Genomic DNA, 12,975 nt, shown 5'->3' with positions numbered 1-12,975 from the left:
ATAAATGCTGAACATATCCCCTACCCTTCTCAGCCTGCAAATAAAGCAAATCTTTAGTTAGATGTCACTCTGTTCAACTCGTTCTCCTTCAGTAGCTCCCCTTGGCCTTCAAATTAGGCAGTTGATTACTTCAAGGTAAGGAAACATGAAGTGAAATAACAGCACCACTCTATTCTATTTGTTCAAACTTCACATTAAATACCTTGCCTAGTTCTACTTAAGAAAGACATTAACAAACTGGTACATGTTAGTAGGAGGGAAACAAAGATTGTAAAGGATATAGAAATCAAGCTCTATGAGGCAGTTGCATATGCTTGGTTGGAAGAAGAGAAGACTGAAAGGTGATGTAATATATGTCTTTTGAAGGCCTGTCATACAGATGATGGAGTGGGTTTGCTTTTTTTTGCTGCTCCAGCGGGTAAGAACTGAATGAGTGGATTTAAAGCATAAGAACAGAGACTTGGTGGTCGTGGGGATCTTTGCCAACTCTATGACTCCACGATTCTATATTTGCAACATCTACTGCTTTGAATGCTCACATAGACCTATTTCCAGAAGCTGTCTTTAGAAACAGATGGGATGCCCAGGGCAGGAATAGATATCAGTTTGATCAGGCTCCAGTGCCAACATTAAACACAGGATGGTTATGGTATGCATTCTCTCCTTGCACATCAGGGTGTTGCTTATTGTTGGGAAATATTTGTGGGGTGGAAGCAGTCCACTCATCCACCCTAGGGTGAGGGAGTGCCTGTAGGCTGCTCAGAATAAGGGAACCCAACTTTCATTGTAAGCTTCATTAAAAATCACCAAATTGGATACAACACCAAGGGTCTAGCCAAGTCCTCTTTTAGTCTTGTGAGTCAGATTCTATAGTGCCAAATCAGAAGTGTGACTATAGAGAATAGATTAACAAGAATGAGGTCGAAGAAAAATAGATTGATTCACATATTAATGATGCATACCATCATATTAATATTGTGTTGCTTAATATCTAGGGAAGCATAGTAGTTTCTCTGTCAGGCAGAAAATCTTGTTTTCTAGCATAAATGTACAAAGGGGCCTTAGCCAAGATTCTGTCCTTCGGGGGGACCTGGTTCCAATTGTAAAATGGAGATAATAATATTGACCTATCTTTCAGAACTCTAATAATTGCTAAAGTGATGAGGGTTTAGTGAATGTCCTCAAATACCAGCATTTTATGTTGCCTTCAGTGGAGAAAGTTTACTTATTCCACTGTAATTTATTCAGTGAATTTATTCCACTCTAATTTATTATTAACTTTTTGCATTTGTAAACCATCAGAGCACCCTCCCATTATCCAAATGCTGGGGAACTCTGAATTTCTTCATCAAACCCAACATAACTGGGTTCCAAGTTATAAAAAGCTACTTTCAAGTGTTCTCAGGACATCATATTAATTCTTTCATAAACTTCCATTATTTCTGTTCTCCCAATTCTATGTCTTTTTTTCCAAAGAAGGTCCAAAGCAATCAATTAATATGTGCAAACAATGACACTATCGTACAAGCACACTGCACACGATCTTAGCCAAAATACGGAGAAGTAATGACCATCTTACACTCATCAGCCAACAACGATAATGTCTGAATGCCATCCTACCCAAGCTACATATAGTTGTTCCTTCTGAAAACAAATATATCGTCTTCATGAATATGAAGACAGTATTTGGGCTACTGTAGATATATATGGTCTTCCTTCACATGGAATAAAATCCAAACAAGTTGAGATGGTACTGTTGTCTAGTCCAAAATACTTTTTTTTAAAAAAAGACCATGTTGCATCTGGGGAGAGCATGGTTCCCATCTAATTTACTCCTGCTGTTCCTTTCGAAAGCACCAAAATCATAAATGTGCTAAAAATGTTAAGTCACACCTGACCTAATGCTTATTCATCATTTCCACATAAAGTGTAAATTGTTGGCTAATTGCATTTGCAGCCGAATTACAATGAGTCACATATACATACCTTTTAAAAACACAATTAGGGCTCAATTCATGTATTTATTATTTATTACATCACAACTGTAATCGATTATGAGTCCCATGGGGGAGATAAAGCAGAATATAAATAAAGTGTACTATTATTATTATTATTATTATTATTATTATTATTAATAATAATAATATCTTTCCTCCCAAAAGCTTGAGGCATGTAACAGCAAGATTAAGCCATGGATTCACACAAGCTGGTATCTATTATAGCACTAGGGGAGCAATTTTCTGCAAGGGAACACATGTAGTGTATAAAGTGGAAAAATGTTAAAATATGGATATGGCACTTTTGAAAAGAAATATTATTTTGATGTTAAATAGTGTGTGTGTGTGTATGTGTGTGTGTGTGCGCGCACGCACACACACTGGGGGATAGGGTTGCAACCTATTTGAAAGACAAATGTATCCTGTTTGATCAGAAAGGGAGCAGAAGCCACAAAACAACACTGGGGCAATTTCTGATGCCCCAGGACATCTGTATGGGATTTGGCCCCATATAGCCCCCAGTCTGGTTCTTATGGTTCTCAACTCTTCTAGACACTCTGAGGGACCCTTTTGTAATGCTCTTCTAATTCCAACTACCTAATGAGAGCACACCTGAATAATACATGCTCTACTCAGGGAAAAACAGAATTTGTCAATGTCCACTGAGTTTTTTCTTGGGTGAAATACAATTCAAACTGTGAGCTTCTTGCCTGACAATGACCATGTTCATATTTTGCAACTAAGGATGGTGTGGTTTTTTAAAATGTGATTTGCTGAAGTATGTGAATTCAACAGTGCTAATAAGTTGTGGTTTATTAATTGGCCTTAAAAAACACACTTAAAATACATGTTGTTGGCTTATGGAGTCTGGCTTGCCATAATGTCCAAACCTACAACTGTGGCTTGTTTCTTCAGCTGCCATCTGAAAAAGTTGGAGCTAATAAAATGGGCAGGAAAGAAACAAACCAGAACAGAAAGAACAAAATGGAATTTCCTTAATTGTATAATTCTGATTTAATCATGGCTAACACAAACCATGGTGCCCATTTGTACCGTATATACTTGAGCAAAAGCAGAGGTTTTCAGCCCCTTTTAGGGCTGAAAAATCCCCCCTCGTCTTATACTCAAGTGAGGGTCTTAGCTGGCTTATATTTGGGTCAGCTTGTACTCGAGTATATAGGTAATCAGAGTTGGACAGTCTTATCTTTTAATAGTCTTATCATCTTAAATTACAGTTTTATGTAAATATTCAAAAACATTTAACCTACTGATGCCTCAATTCATGTAATTTTATTGGTATCTATTTTTATTTTTGAAATTTACCAGTAGCTGCTGCATTTCCCACCCTCATCTTATACTCAAGTCAACAAGTTTTCCCAGTTTTTTGTGATAAAATTAGGTGCCTCGGCTTATATTTGGGTCAGCTTATACTGGAAAATACATTCGGTATCACCTCTACATTCTGTTTCACTATAATACAATAGAGTCTCACTTATTCAATGTTCGTTTATCCAACGTTCTGGATTATCCAACACATTTTTGTAGTCAATGTTTTCAATACATCTTGGTATTTTGGTGCTAAATTCGTAAATACAGTAATTACTGCGTAGCATTACTGCATATTGAACTACTTTTTCTGTCAAATTTGTTGTATAACATGATGTTTTGGTGCTTAATTTGTAAAATCACAACCTAATTTGATGTTTAATAGGCTTCTCCTTAATCTCTCCTTATTATCCAACATATTTGCTTATCCAACGTTCTGCCGGTCCGTTTATGTTGGATAAGTGAGACTCTACTGTACTGCAGTAATAACACCTGGCATACACACAAAAAGGAAGCAGCCCAAATACAATTTTAACACTCTATTGGAAAAGTTAATAAGCTTCCAAAATGCAATAAATCTAATTACCAGTAACAATAATTATTCCAATTTCACCTGTTTTGTTATTGGCACCAAAACATCAGATTGCAAGGTATTGGTAAACTAAGCAATAACTTCATTTCAGATTCAGATTAACTTGATTTGATTATTTACATTTCTATCTAGCATTTCAACCAGAATAGTTCCCAAAATGCTCTCAGAAAAACAGATAGATTAACTAATAAAATCTGGAGTTGATAAGAAAAACATCTGACCACATGAACATGCAAGAGAAACATCAAACAGAAAAATAATTGATTTGAGGAAAGATTAGGCAAAGAAGGGCTCCATGGTCACTGCAACAAAATAATTATCTCCCTTTTAACACCTTAACTACAAGTTACTGTCAGCATAAACCATCCAGATCTCATGGAACAAATCCTTTAAAGCAGAGCTTTCCAAACTGTGCATCGCAACACGTTAGTATTTCACCTGCGGTGTGTAGGTGTGTCACATAAAGGTGCTGAGATTAGCCTTCTGCACTGTTTACTTTTAATTTACTTCTTACTTAATCCTGCTGCTATTGTAATTTTTAGTCATCTACTTTAGTCAGTTATTTTATTCCTTGCTAGTGAATTTAATTTATTTCTTTTACCTTGATTAATATGAGTACCTTCCGGTTTTTTTGTGTCCCCGTACACATTGTTATTACAATGTAAGTATGTGTCTGTATCACTTACAAGGAATTGGCTTAACCTGACAACAGGTCATAAAGGAAAAAAAATGTATGTATGCCAGTCAATGCATAGACACATGAAAAAGTTATAGGCACAAATTCCTCACATGAAAATGAAAGCTGTGCCTCCTTTGTACCTGTATACACCCATACAGGCAAAAACATGCAGTATGCAATGATAGAAATGAAAGTGCTAGACGGTAAAATTGTCAACAAACTATTACTTATAGCAAAATAGGAAGCGAATTTGAACGTTCATCTTTCTGTCAAAGATATTAGGAGTGATTGAGAAAGTCAAAAGAAACTAATAGAAATGTTGAGGAAAGGTTTCCTACTAATTTTTGTATTTCCGTTCTTAAGCAAGTTTACCTTCCATTTCTGTATTCTTATTCTCATTAAACCCTCATTTCAGAACTCTGATTGCGTGTTTATTTCTTTACTTCTGGAATTAATATGCCAGTACCACTCTAACACGAAATATTTCTGATTGACTTTTAGTAAATGTATGCAACAGCAATGTAAATTAAAAGAACAGCACGATAAAAAACACTTATTGCAAGAAGAAACAAAACTCACATTCCCAAAATTAAGGACACAGAAATGTGCTTTTGTGTGATAAAAACACTACAAACATAATACCAGAGGTATATCTATCAAGAAAGGTCCAAAAAGAACTTCATTTAATGGTACCAGAGCTTGGAAAAGTTCCTGATGGGTTTTTTATGGGAGTTGTGATCTGAAAAAGGTACTTTTTCGTAGTTCTGCACTTCATTCAACAAAGACATTCAGACCAGGATCGAAAACTTCAGATAGATAAGTATTGAAGTTAAAATATTGGACTGCAGTCTGAAAACTTAGTCATGCCGATCGCTAGGAATGAAACATGCATCATCATGTATGAGTATGGTTGCCTGATTGTACATATGTGTGAAAATGGAAGAACACTCCAAAAGATTTTGCATATTTTACACCTGGGTTTTGCTGATACCTGCCTGAATTTATTTATTTACTTTTAATACATTATACTGCAACGCTATGAAAATATTAAATAATCACAAGAAGAAACTGAAGAAACAGCATGCATATAAAACCAATGAAATTCTACAACAGGGGTCCCCAAACTTTTTAAACAGGGGGCCAGTTCACGATCCTTTGGACCGTTGGAGGGCCGGACTATAGTTGGCCACTGAGCAATAATAATAATAAATAATAATAATAAAAAAATAATAAAGAGGATTGGAAGAGACCCCTTGGGCCATTGAGTCCAATCCCCTTCTGCCTCTGTGCACCAAAAGCACAAGCAAAGCACCCCTGACAGATGGCCTCCCAGGCTCAATGATAATAATAATAATAATAATAATAATAATAATAATAATAATAATAATAATAATAATAATACCACCCTTGGGCCATTGAGTCCAACCCCCTTCTGCCTTTGTGCACTGAAAGCACAAGCAAAGCACCCCTGACAGATGGCCTCCCAGCCTCAATTATTAATAGATCCTTGGGCCATTGAGTCCAATCCCTTTCTGCCTTTGTGCACTGAAAGAACAAGCAAAGCACCCCTGACGGATGGCCTCCCAGCCTCAATGTCAATAATAATAATAACAACAACTTTGGGTCATTGAGTCCAACCCCCTTCTGCCTCTGTGCACCAAAAGCACAAGCAAAGCACCCCTGACAGATGGCCTCCCAGCCTCAATATTATTATTATTATTAATAATAATAATAATAATAATAATAATAATAATAAGAGTTGTAAGAGAAGAAGAGACCCCTTGGGTCATTTAGCCAAACCCCCTTTTGCCCTTGTGCCATGGGGGCCGGATTAATAGCTTGATGGGCCTTAGTTTGGGGACCCCTGTTCTACAAGACTAAACCAATTGCATATTGGAATGCCCAGTTATAGAACACAATCATTGCATGGACCCAAATTGGTGCCAGGTGAGGTCCTGGGGCATGTCATTTGACAGATAGAAGACTTTCATGACAAAAACAGGCGCTCTCTCTACACACCATACAACTGACAACAACTGGTGAAGAAACATGCAACATCCCAGAAGACAACCACAAACTGAGGATTATGTAGGAAAGGATCGAACTTGAAAAGTTACCTTTTTAACTACGTCTCTCAGAATCCCCCAGCCAGCCTAAGTGACTACTGATCATGCAGTTGTGGGATTCTGGGAGTGGTTGCCCAAAAAAGTAACTTCCCCAGACTTTAGTTCCAGGTTTAGCTTGGAAGAGATTAGAAATGATAGCAAGAAGGTCCAATACCCAGAAGATACTTTTAGTTCAACTGATGCTCATGATGCTGGTTTAGGGGAGTGGTATCAAGCCATGGGGCCCCTGGTGGCACAGTGCGTTAAAGCGCTGAGCTGATGAACCTGCAGCGGAATGAGTGCCCACTGTTAGTCCCAGCGCTTGCCAACCTAGCAGTTCGAAAACATGCAAATGTGAGTAGATCAATAGGTACCGCTCCGGTGAGAAGGTAACAGTGCTCCATGCAGTCATGCCGGCCACATGACCTTGGAGGTATCTATGGACAACGCCGGCTCTTTGGCTTAGAAATGGAGATGAGCACCAACCCCCAGAGTCGGTCACGACTGGACTTAACGTCAGGGTAAACCTTTACCTTTACCTATCAAGCCATGCTTAAAGTGCATAATGTACCCGTTTTATCATAGGAATGCTCCCCGTATGACTTGAACAAGTCCACACAGCCTCTTAGATTTATTACATGAGCAATACACCAGAATCAGGTTGTGGCTCTGAGATATTTTTAGCACTTTATTGGAGAGTCAACCAGCCGGTAACAATCACATACTGTCCCTTTTTCCTAGTGCTCTGACATTTGCATTATGAACATGCAAAGCATTTTCTTGCTCTGCAGCCAGCAAAATGAAAGTCCGTGCAATGCTGTCTCAAGCACAGATTAACTACACAGCAAACCTCCTCTCTCCCAGAAAAGACAGCTGTAAGAACAGGTTAAACCACACAGTACTCACTCTCTTGAGGTAATGAACCTGATCCATGTTGGCTCAAGTCAATGTCCTGGGAGAGAGACAGAACATTGAAACCCAGTGTTGATATGATAAAACAGTTTCCAACCAATTCAGTAAATCCAGAGAGAAAGCGAGGCGGAAGGGAAGCCGAAGGAAGGAACAACCATAGGCAACAGAGAAAATCCACACTGTCTGGAGCAAAGAACTTACTCAGCTCTGTGGGAGTGAGAGCTCCCATGTACTCATTTGCTCTCTTCCCTGGAGGAGGAGCCAGGATTGCAACATTCATGTTCCTTGCTGCAGGCAAAATAAGGATTTCTTTGCACAATGTGAAATGTCCCAAGACAGACAGCTTAACAAGGTTAAAAAGGTACAGCTTTCAAAGATGAAGCAATGAAGGCATATTGTTAAGCCCCGGATTTACATTCTTGAGGCGCATGTGTTTACATTCAAGTGGAGGAAGGAAACTTGTTTGTGCTTCTAAAGTCAGCTCCATGAACATTCCCCCCAAAAGAGGAGGGGAGCTCTAGAGAGAAAGCAATGTGCACTTCAGAAAGATGAATATAGTTTATTTTGTGACAGTGAGGGAACCGGGTGCCCTTTGTTATAAAGACAGGGAAGCACAAGAAAAGAGTAGATTTTTTCTGAAAGATTTTATGGATTTCTTTTTATCAGTAAGAGAAAATCCACAACTGCCACCTGCAGAAATATTAGTTATACAGTTAGACCTCATGCTTTTCACATGATCCTCTTTCTCTCAATATTATCCTCACGGCAATTCTGTGAGATATAGTACACTGAGAGAGATTATGACTGGCCAAAGATCACCCCTCTCTTCTCCCACTTTTCCCCCTTGTCCTCAGCTTACTGTCAACTGCTGCAAAGTAAGTTCAGTGAGGAGAGAGAGAGAAGAGCTAGAAATTTTGCTCTATCTGATAGGATTAGCTGCTGCTGATTGTGTGATGTTCTTCTATTATACTTTTTGCTATCTTGATCAAACTCTGATATTGCTCGGCCATATATCTCCCAGTTTTAATCTGGGAAATGTAGGTGGGCATGTGGTCAACATTATTATTAATAATAATAATAATAATAATAATAATAACAACCTGCAAAGGTTGTGTAAAATGAACACGCAAAGATACTGTGGGACTTCCGAATCCAGACTGACAAAGTTCTGGAACACAACACACCAGACATCACAGTTGTGGAAAAGAAAAAGGTTTGGATCATTGATGTTGCCATCTCAGGTGACAGTCACATTTGTTACGGGTTTGTTGAAAAACAAATTGCGTGCAGTCCTGTCCAGACTTATCCAGTCCTTTGGTGTATCCACAATGAGCAAAAGAAAACAAGTCAGGAAAATGGAAGAAAATTAAAAATTTCTTAAGTAGCAGAGTCAAAAAATCACAATAAAACTTCCAGCAACAAAACTCACATAAAGTTCCTTGCATTAAATTCATGCATCTTCATAGTAGGCTCTCGGCAAGTATTCAGTAAGTCCCCAAAAGACATTACAAACATTTCCCAGATATACCCCATTCAGGGAGTGGCTCAAGCCTGTTAGCCCTGATTGTTCCAATTACTCAACCATGAGTTGTAATTGACCAGGTGTTTTTCTCTTAACACACACATACACAAGTAGTGATCCCACAGAAACTTAGTCACATACATGCATATACAGTAATATCCCTCCTTGTGTTAGGAGGAAAAACATAGTACATTTTACATAGTACATTCAAAAATTCCTAAATCATTTAAGACCTGTTCATGTTTCTGAACACTTAGTGGCTTTGTCAATATATCAGCCAAATTTAGAGATGTGTTACAATACATTAAATCAATCTCACCATTTTTTACTGCATCTCTTACACAACTGTATTTTATATCGACATGCTTGCTTCTTTGTTTTACTCTGGCTTGTGCTGCCATCAAAATGCATGTTTGGTTATCTTCATATATTTTTGTAGGATCTTCAACAGGTATTTGCAAATCTTTCAATAATTGTTTTATCACACAGATTTCTGTATATGCTAAGCGGAGAGCACCAAATTCAGCTTCACTGGAACTTAAAGCAACAAACCCCTGCTTTTTGGATTTCCAATCTATGACTGTATTAGAAAATTTAACTAAAACTCCAGTTGTTGATTTCCTATCTGCACTGTTTCCAAAATCATTATCTGCATATACTTCTAAAGACAGTGAGTCATCCGGACTTAAAACTAAACAAAAATCTTGAGTTTGTTTTAAATATCTTGCCACTCTCTTAAGTCCATTCCATGCTAAAATGGATGGATTGCTTGCATATCTACTTAAGAAATTTACAGCATAGAATCATAGAATCATAGAATCATAGAATAGTAGAGTTGGAAGAGACCTCAAGGGCCATCTAGTCCAACCCCCCGCTAAGAAGCAGGAAATCGCATTCAAAGCACCCCCGACAGATGGCCATCCAGCCTCTGCTTAAAAGCCTCCAAAGAAGGAGCCTCCACCACGGCCCGGGGGAGAGAGTTCCACTGCCGAACAGCCCTCACAGTGAGGAAGTTCTTCCTGATGTTCAGGTGGAATCTCCTTTCCTGTAGTTTGAAGCCATTGTTCCGTGTCCTAGTCTGCAGGGCAGCAGAAAATAAGCTTGCTCCCTCCTCCCTATGACTTCCCCTCACATATTTGTACATGGCTATCATGTCTCCTCTCAGCCTTCTCTTCTGCAGGCTAAACATGCCCAGCTCTTTAAGCCTCTCCTCATAGGGCTTGTTCTCCAGACCCTTAATCATTTTAGTTGCCCTCCTCTGGACGCTTTCCAGCTTGTCAGCATCTCCCTTCATCTGCGGTGCCCAAAACTGGACACAGTATTCCAGGTGTGGTCTGACCAAGGCAGAATAGAGGGGGAGCATGACTTCCCTGGATCTAGACGTTATTCCCCTATTGATGCAGGCCAAAATCCCATTGGCTTTTTTAGCTGCCGCATCACATTGTAGGCTCATGTTTAACTTGTTGTCCACGAGGACTCCAAGATCTTTTTCGCACACACTGCTGTCAAGCCAGGCGTCCCCCATTCTGTATCTTTGATTTCCATTTTTTCTGCCGAAGTGAAGTATCTTGCATTTGTCCCTGTTGAACTTCATTTTGTTAGTTTCGGCCCATCTCTCTAGTCTGTCAAGATCGTTTTGAATTCTGCTCCTGTCTTCTGGAGTGTTAGCTATCCCTCCGAGTTTGGTGTCATCTGCAAACTTGATGATCGTGCCTTCTAACCCTTCGTCTAAGTCGTTAATAAAGATGTTGAACAGAACCGGGCCCAGGACGGAGCCCTGCGGCACTCCACTTGTCACTTCTTTCCATGATGAAGACGACGCATTGGTGAGCACCCTTTGGGTTCGTTCGCTTAGCCAATTACAGATCCACCTAACCGTAGTTTTGTCTAGCCCACATTTTACTAGTTTGTTTGCCAGAAGGTCGTGGGGGACTTTGTCGAAGGCCTTACTGAAATCTAGATATGCTACATCCACGGCATTCCCTGTATCGACCCAACTCGTAACTCTATCGAAAAAAGAGATCAGATTAGTCTGGCATGACTTGTTTTTGGTAAATCCGTGTTGACTATTAGCAATGACCGCATTTGTTTCTAAGTGTTTGCAGACCACTTCCTTAATGATCTTTTCCAGAATCTTGCCTGGTATTGATGTGAGGCTGACCGGACGGTAATTGTTTGGGTCGTTCTTTTTTCCCTTCTTGAAGATAGGGACCACATTCGCTGTTATGATTGAGCCTCATGGCTCTGTTACTGACAGACGTGGGCGTAAGACTCCTCGGGAGTCAGATACTCTCGAGGAGCGAGAGAGAAAAAGACTGCGAGACATATTTGCAGCACCATCTGACGAAGAATCTTTCGAAGGGTTTACGGAGAGAATGGAGGAGGGGCTGGTTAGCTCAGAGGAGGATGAGATGGATTGGACTCGGGTAAGGGAGGAATTGGGGGCCACTGGCCATGATGGGGCAGAAGATGAATGGGGACCTTCAGGATTAGACCCATGGCTTAGCTGGAGGGATGGGACGGGATCCACAGCTGGAGATGCTGTTGGGCGTAGTCAGAGGTGTTCCAGCTCTGACGAGGAAAGTGATGAGGAAACGCCCGGGTTAAGGAGGACAGCTGACAGTGATGAAGATTTGTAACTGGCATAAAATGGGGCTTGGGAGCAATTGCAAATTGCGTCGGGCAAGGTAATCTGGGCAAACGCTTGGGATCCGTGTGTGTGTGGGACGCTTCCCTGAAGACTTGTGTGCTTTCCTGTGCTGTGACGTAAGTTGATTGAAATCCAGGGTCAGACGGCGGGAGGGATTGTGTGGGCATTTGTTTGTGCAAACCTGTGCTTACTCTTATTAGCTTGACCTTCCGTCGTCTTTCTGACGGACGCCATCTCCTGCTTTGAGAACCCGGACTGAACTGACCACGGCTTGTCTTCCCCCCCCTTCTTGGACTTGGAAAAACTACAAACGTCTGCTTCTGGCTTTGATCTACGGAACGGAACTGGTCTACTCTACTTCTACAATCCTTGGCTGAATTGCTCGTGTTGGAGATCCTGTCTACTGTGTGTGTGTGTGGGAGCGACGCAAGTTACTCTAAGCACAGTGCTGGCAGCAGAGAGGAATCTGCTGCCAATTAGTTGCATTCTTTGTATCTTTTGTTCCTTGGCTTTCGTTCTGTTAATACCTAGGCTGAAGCAAGCAGTTTATTTTTACCCGGATTAAACTCCGGTTTAATCCGGTTTATCTTTTGAACATTTACTTTTGTCCCTTTTTGCGCTTAAAGGCAAAAACTGCCTGGCCCTTGTGTTTTTACGGGCATTTTTGAGTTCTGTAATCTAATAAACTCTGTTACTTTGAATCTTGTGGCGTTCTGTCCTTGACAGATTGCCCGACGCCCATAAAAAGTTTATTGCAGCAATAAACCCGTCAGGAAGACGATGGATGAGTTAAGAGCCAAAGTAGACCAATTGCAAACGGCCTTTACCGTAAGCCAAACAGCTTTTGCTGTGAAAGGACATGTTTTGACTCCTGAACGCTTTGACGGAACCAGGTGCAAGTTGCCAACCTTTTTGGCACAAGTGGAGCTTTATTTTTCTCAGCTCAGTGCTCATGCTTTTCCTACTGACACTAGTAAGGTGGCTTTTATTTTGAGTTTGTTGACCGGTCCCGCAGGACAATGGGCCACTAATTTAATTTTGGGAAATGACCCAGTCAAGGACAATTTGAATAATTTCAAAAAGTTGTTAACTGATACTTTTGGGGATCCTCTCCGCACGGAGAACGCTGGGTGGGCCCTGTATCGGTTGAAACAGGGAAAGGGGACTGTTTTGGATTACTTAAATAAGTTTA

The 12,975-nt window shown here is 40.1% G+C and overlaps 1 protein-coding gene across 3 annotated transcripts in view; it reads right to left on the bottom strand.

Annotated features, from left to right (window-relative positions):
- The window catches only part of prlr (prolactin receptor), a 196,911-nt gene that overhangs the window by 109,589 nt on the left and 74,347 nt on the right, over positions 1-12,975 (bottom strand). For 2 of the 3 annotated variants that reach the window (XM_003224267.4, XM_062972494.1), the window contains exon 1: positions 7,606-11,118. The exons of the other annotated variant lie outside the window; for it this stretch is intronic. The gene's annotated coding sequence lies outside the window, so the exon portion shown is untranslated. Of the gene's footprint in view, positions 1-7,605; positions 11,119-12,975 lie in introns of those variants that run through there. 3 annotated transcript variants of the gene reach the window in all.

This window comes from Anolis carolinensis, chromosome 2, assembly GCF_035594765.1.
Source record: "Anolis carolinensis isolate JA03-04 chromosome 2, rAnoCar3.1.pri, whole genome shotgun sequence".
NCBI classification, from domain to species: Eukaryota; Metazoa; Chordata; class Lepidosauria; order Squamata; family Dactyloidae; genus Anolis; species Anolis carolinensis.
The sequence above is the reverse complement of the archived record's forward strand: the minus strand, read 5'-3'. Positions and strand labels throughout refer to the sequence as shown.